Genomic DNA, 7,539 nt, shown 5'->3' with positions numbered 1-7,539 from the left:
CTGTTACACCTCTTAAAAGTCTAAAATATGTGAGGTTTGGCTATTGGATTTCCTGGTAGATGGAAGAAGGAACGTGGAGGAAAGCAAGCAGTCTTTGCTGCAGCGCTTGTAGCTGTTTATCTTGGTGTCCAGGAGAACCCTTTCTTTCATTTAGAAGAATACTGTAATTTTTAAAGTGCCACCAAGTTTGTAATACCTGTATAAGCCATCTGGCATTGCTCTAATAAGGAGTGGGAGCACCCTCTCTGGCAGCCAAAATGCGTAGGGAGGCTGCTTCAGGAGAGCCATGTCTGCACAGTCCTGTAACTACTCTGCTCTCTTGCAGTTTCCATAGGTATCCCTGGTCCTAGAAATGGATGAAGTAAGGAAGTTAAAAATCTGAGCTATTTCTCATGTTACTGATGTTTCACTCGTAGTTTGAGATTTTTCTAGAGCTAACACCAAATTCATACGCTGTTGGTAAATTTCAAGATCAATCTGGATTTCCAAAAACAAGTGCTTGAAAAAGAAAGGTCCTGAAAAGAAAGATTTTAGGCCTTTGTTGCAGCTCATACCAAATAGAAGAGATATTGTACAATATTCTTGGTGTAGTATAAGCTTTGGAAATTTTAAAATCTCTAGTTATTTTTAAAGTTCCATTTCTTTCTCTGCAGAGTTTTTGGCATTGGTGGTCTGGCAAGTGTTACACAGTACTTCTCAACACAAGCTCTAAAGGTTTCTTTTAAGGACAAATGCAAATACATTTTTGTGTCCAAAGAGGACAAAGGAAAACAGGTAAAAATAATCTGCATATTAGTTTTGATAAAGAAACTAGATCTGGTCAAGAGCTGTGCAGTTCTTTCCCTCAGCATGCTTGGTAATTAGGGGTGGTATATTGATAAGGTTTTGTAATAAGCTTATTTTATAGCAAGAGAAGGAGGCAGGTTTGCTGTGCAGCTTATTGTTGCAGGAATAAAATCTGGGTTTTGATCTTAAATGATAAATGACTTAGTGCAGTGCCTGTAAATGTCCTTCCATTCAGATGGATTCTTGAAAGGCATACAGGTCTACTCCCATGGAATTAATTACAAGAAATCTTGGTCTTGGAATAGGAAATGTTGATACTGGCATTTGGCAAATTACTTAAAATTCATTCATATCAGCAGAATGGAAAATAAATTCTTCATATCTGATTTGTTTAGTGTGAAAATAGATGGAAAATCTGCTTCATTTGTCTCTGTCTTAGGTTATCTCTTTTAGGATTTCTTTGATTAGGTTTTGATAATGTAAACATAATCCAGTGTTCTGTGATTTCTCTTGCTGACAGTTCTTTACTACAGTGCCAGAAAGTTTTCTTGCCACAGGCTTTTCTGGTAGTGCTGACTGGGAGGAATTCTGTCAGTCACTAAAGTTAGATTAATCTCCTGGTATCACATGCAAATTCTTAAGCAGTCCTTTTTCAATTACAGTCATTTTTTATATAAAGAGTTTAAGGTTATTTTCTTTCTTTTCTTACAGTGGAAAAAAGTAAAACAGGTATTGTTTAAATAACACTGTTTATAGTTCTTAAAATCTCCCTCCTGGAAGTGCTTCCAGATGCCTTACATGTGTATGAGCTTGTGACTCAAATTTTAGAAACATTCCATGAATAACACTCAAGATTAATTTCCTTAGAAGTACAATATTTAGCAAAGTGGCATATCCATTGTTGAAGCTCAGGGTCTTTGGATGCTTTCTTCCATGTTCTGTTCAGGGCAGGAAATGGGATACTACAGCTGCAGAGTTGTTACCAAAGTGGCAAATAAGAAGTGATTTTGGGTACATCCACATGGTCTGCATTTACTACACGAGATGTAGCCCTGATGCAGTTAAGGCCAACACAGCTAAGTCAGATATCACCACTACAAATTTATGTCAAATGGTTCTTCTACAGTGATCAGCTTTTACAAGTGAAAATTTAAAAAACAATTTAAATTTAAAAAATTAAATTAAAAAATTTAAAAATATTTTAAAATAGCTCAAGTATAGGAATTGCTCTGAGACTGCCACAAGATCCACTGAGATCAGCTCAGAGCATGGTGCTAATTCTGGGAAGGCAGTGAAATCTCTGAAGTGGCAGTGCCAGGTTTACCTGATGTGCCTCAGGTATTTATATTTACTTCATTCTGAAGGCAGACCAATGCACAGTAGTATTAGAATAGTTTCTGTTACTTAAAAATTTACAATTACAACCATAAAAGGAATAAGAAATATACAATCTTCAAAGAAGAGGATGGAGTAGAGGGAAAGAAAATTCTCTGGAAACAGTGCTGTAGCATAGCTCTCAGTTCTGCATTTGTTTAGACTCTGTAGGGAGAAGTTTTAACTGCATTTTGCCAACTTGGGGTACAGAAACCAGAGGAGTTTGGTTTTTTGCTAACTTAATGGCATTACGGGGTGTCATTTAAAGAGTTAATGACCATCCTTGTTCTGTATCAGGAATATCAGCTGAAGATTTTCTCAACTGAAGATGATTTTTGGGTAGTTTATGTCTCTTGATACATTTCATTCATTCAAATAGGTGAAATTAATTTCCTGGAAAGTGTGTCTGGAAGGCTTGGCAGTACAGAGGGGAATCTATGGCTCTTGGCTTTCCTGATTTTCCTGTAATGGACAACTTAACTCTGGTTCTTGTCTGTGCAAGGTTATCCCAGGAATTGGCTGCTTTGCTTCACCTGTTGCTCCCTATGCCTTGTACTTGAGCTGAATTAATAATTTTGTGATGCCTGTGGTATAAGCAGGTATGCAGTTTGTAGCTCTTCCTTCAAAGGTTGGTTTATTGCCTGCCATGTTTTCACCTGTAAAGAATCCCAAGAGATGGAAACTGATGAAAAATCTACACATATAATTTTAACTTTTTTAACTTCATCACACAGATTTTTTAACTTTTGCTCCACACTAGGGAAAAGCTGAAACAAGTAACGCTTCTCATACATCTGAGTAAGAATGTGTGGGGAGGAAGTGAAAGCATGGTATTTTATAGGAAAAATTCTTCCCAGAGAAAGGGCAAGAGAATTCATACATAAGGGTTCTGCTGAATGACAGCAGCACTGGAATGGTAGTTATTTGACCTGGAAAGTGTTTCAGCAAATGGAAGTCACTGAATGTTTGAATACAGTCTTCACGTCTCTATGCTTTGTTAATAAAGAGACAAAGCAATGATCTCCTCTGTTTAAATGCTTCAGTATGCAAGCAGTTTGTACTGAAAAGCAGGGTGTCTGCAATGCATGACAATGTGCATACATTTCTTTTCTATTAGGTGCTGCTGAGCAACAGTTCCAGGAACTGGGGACTGCATTATTAAAATTGCAAAGACAGATGGACTTCCTGGCCTCTACAGGGATTGAGTGGTTCAGTACAGGCACACCAGGCCTTCTGTTTTGGATGTTATGACACCATTAAGGTAGCTTTTACAAACAGAAATGAACACATTTTAAATCTTTATCATCACATTTATTATGAACTAATGAGGGTGTTAGCTACAGCTTTTCCATTTACAGTTATTTGTGCTCAACAGACTATTACTGAAGAGCCAAGTCATTCTACAGTAGGATTAACAGAACAGAATTGATCAAAATTACATTTTTTATCTACTGGATTTGATGTGCGTTTTACAGAACTTGTAGAGGCTTCCACTTTTGTTTTGTAAAAGTATGTTCAATTCACAGCTTGGTGAAGGCTTTCAGTAGAAAACTAGGATTGGTTTTCCTTTTCCTACTCAGAGCCAGATATCTGGAGTAGGACAGGTTTGTGGGTAGAGCAATTTAACTAAGGAGTTCAGTAGCATTTGAAGTACATATAATAATACAAATTCTTGCTGTGAAGATTATCTTCAAGCAAATAAAAAAGCACCACAAAAATGCTCTTGAGAAACCAGGACCTCGTTCCCTGCATCTCTGAGGAAGTTCTGCCATCCGATAATAGGAAAGAGTTGTTAGTTCCAAAGTGTTTCTTTGCTTTGTTTCAAGGATCTCCTCTCGGTATTCCAGGAAGTCAAAAGAAAATCTGAATAAATGTTGGCATAGAACTTGCTTAGGTCATTTCAAAAAATCCCAGGGATACTTAAATTCTTACATAATGCCCTGCATACCTCTGGTCATCTGCCCTAAACACCAGAAACCTTGAAGCTTGCCCCATTAGCACTACTGATGTCTTCCTTCCAGACTAAATGTGATTTCACTGTTTCGTGCTTTATCTGCTCCATGAGCAGCAGGCCTGCAGTTCATGCTGGTTTTACTTCAGAGTGCTGTGCCTCTTGAGGCTTTACCAAAGAATTGCCTCTGTTTCTGGTCATCAGCTTACCACTAGGATGGAGAAGAGTATCAAGATGATTAAAAACATAAATTGTAATAATTTTGAGTAAGAGAATGGGTTTACTAGCACAAAAAATGAGAATGAGAGGATTTATATATTTTGTGGATGTATAAAGGTATTTTGTGAGTGATCCTTGTTTCATTCATGTTGTTCTAAAGGTACAAATTAAGCTGATTAGCATGATTTTAACAATTTCTTATCATGTGGCTTATTCTGATCCAAGTGGAGGCCTTGAATTAAATATAGCACCTGTTATTTCTCCAGTTAAGACTGTATTTTCCAGATGGGATAACTTTCTGAAAAAACAAGCATACTACAGTTGCTGCTTTCAGCAAAACTGGTTTCTGTCAGCTAAGCAGCAAAAACCATTATTAAATAGCCTTTCATTTGCATATATTCACATTGATCCAAAACAAAATATGCTAAATGCTCTTTAGCTATGTTACTACACTTCCTTATATTGATCATGTGAACATACATTTCATATGTTTGAATCACAATGGCTTAAAATAGACAAGACTGTCTTTCTGCCATTACGGAGAACCTAGAACCTTACCTTGACATTGCAAGTGGATTTGATTTCAGATGTGGCTAGGTTAAATCTTCAATATTAGTTTAAAAAAAAAGTATCTTCTCTCCACTAGAATTTGACATAATGAGAGGGATTTGGATTTGTCTTTCCCAAAAAAAAGTGTGCATGTTTCCCAAAAAAAAGTGTACATGTTTTTTGCTAGTGAAGACAAAAAACCAGTACTGGTTCCTAATACAGCCTTAGTATGTTTTAGAGGACTCTATTGATCACTAGTGAACTGCAATCTACTTGGTACAAAACTATTTCAGTCATACCAAAGAAGGAAACAAAAAATGAGCTGTGCAAGTTTTAATAGCATTGAAAGAATTCAGAGCACCCTTAGCACTGGAGTGACCTCATTTAATTCCTAAGCCTTCTGCTTGCCCAGTAGAGCTTAAAAGAAGCATCAGAAGAATCACAGATCACAGCCTTTCTAAATTTAGCCATTGGTACCAGCTAACAGAGCGTGACACCAGATAAATATTTACTAGTCAAAAGATCACTCCTTTGGAGTGATCCATTAGGAAAAAATGGTGTCCTTTACTACAGAAAGACCAATGAATCCAAGAAAATACTTACTTGCCTCGTTTGAAATTCTCAATGTTTCCATTTTGTTCATACTAAAACAACATTGAAAAGGCTCTTACCTGGCTGGCAGCATTTTAAGCCAAACACAGCCCAAAAATATAGAGACCCAAGCACTTAGAGATCTGGAACACTTAGTGCAGTAATTCTTGAGCAAATTAAAAATGGCTGAGGATTTTTCTCAGTATTGAGGCTAAATCTGAGCATGTACATAAATAAGAAGATTCTTGCTTTTATTTCTGAGGTAATAATTTTCAAGAGGGAAAGACCAAGCTTTGTGGAGTATTGATAACTCAGGATCCAAAAAAAGCATTTAGGAGGCCTTTATTTAAATGTCTGGTTTCAAAGAAATTACATAAGTAGCAGCATTCCTAAGATTTCACTTCAGCCTTTAAGTTTGACAAGAAACCCTTAGCTCAGACTTTGTACAGATTTTTTTTTTTTTTTTTTTTTTGCTTCTGAAAAATCAGATGTGATCCACAGGCCAGGAATTGGAAAAGACTCAGTCCCAAGGTTGCTACAGTGGCAGTCGATGATGAGAGGGGGGATATGCTCAGGCAAGTCTGTGGCTTTCTCTGAGTTTTGTTCATCCTGGCAGACGGGGCATCAGCGTGACATTGAAGCACACAGACAAGACTTCTATGAAATGCCTCCAAGAGTTTGGCTTACCCTGTTTGTGCTCTCATCTCCAAGTCTTGACAACGCAAATAAAAAGTCCATTGGCACTCTGGTTGCTGTCAGGAATGCCTGCACACATCTGCTCCTGAGTGCAGCTTCAAACCAGCTGGCTTGGGTTGCACAACTACACAGGAGCATTTGCATTTAATCTCTTTGCCCCCGAGGTTTCCATTCAGTCAGGAGTCAGCCTCAGGTGGTGCTGCCATACCTTGAACCACTGTTTTTCTAACAGGGGTGGAAAGAGCAGAGCAGAAACTGGAGGCGGGGGATCTGCCTCCCTGGCTACTGTCGATGGGACTGGGCCTGGTTTGCCTTTCTGATCCTAGCCCTAGCAGGTAAAGTGAGATAAATGCAGATAGCACAACAGTAGCTGTGTTACAAATAATTCTGTGTACCAGTGGTTTCTCTTGCTTCTGGAGGTTTTACAGGAAAAGGATGTGTTTTCACTAGGAAAATTCTGGTTGTTTAGTAGACCATTGAAACCCTGACAAATGGGAGAGATAATCAAACCTCTTGACAGGGATGTTAAACTAGTTTAGTCATTTTGTGCGTATTTTTAATCTCTCCAGTGGAACAAAACTGCAGTGCAGTGTCACATGCTGTGTCACAAAGACGTCACATTGCTGTGTGAAACAAAGTGTCATTTTTAGAAGCAAATAAATACTTAGGGAACTTTTCCAGCCTGTACGTTTGTTTTGTGGCGTTTCAATCCACAGATACTCGATACCCAGGAAACGCGGGGTACGTAGAGATACTTGGGGTTCAAGACGATTTTCTTCCCCAGGAAAGGAAGACAAACGAGGTTGTTTCTGGAAATACACCGGTCCCAACCCCAACCGGGGACAACTCTTCCATAGGTGTTGGCAGTGTGCGGAATGAAGGACTCGACGGTCCCAACTCTGCCTGTCCCTGGCACCAGCAGGCACCAGGAGCCATCCCCACCTCAGTGCCGGACACAGATGCCTGGGCCTAACTGGGCTTTCACCACAGGGCTCATCCTGTGCCACGGCCCTTTAGGGTTCTCCGGTTCCATCTGCTCCAGGAGCCGGGGTCTGCCCCCTCCTCGCGGCAGGTCCGTGGCGGCTCACTCCAAGCACGGCTGTGCTAATGGCCCCGATCGCCGCTCCGCACTAATTGCTCCGGATTGTTATAATCCCATTAACTCGGCCCATGTGGCAGTGACAGCAGCGGCAGCCGCGCTCCCCGGACCCTTTAAGTCGTGCGGGGCGGTCCCTCCGCAGCGCTGACGCGGGCGCGGGGCGGCGCTCTGGGCGAGGCTGCTCCCTCCCCGCTTGCCCGCATCCCTCCCGTTCCAGATCCTTCTGGAAGGGCAGCGCCGCCCGAGCCCTGCCGGAAAGAGCCGAGGCGGCGCC

The sequence above is a fragment of the Corvus moneduloides genome, chromosome 5 (assembly GCF_009650955.1).
Source record: "Corvus moneduloides isolate bCorMon1 chromosome 5, bCorMon1.pri, whole genome shotgun sequence".
Lineage (NCBI taxonomy): Eukaryota > Metazoa > Chordata > Aves > Passeriformes > Corvidae > Corvus > Corvus moneduloides.
Note: the sequence above shows the minus strand (reverse complement) of the source record.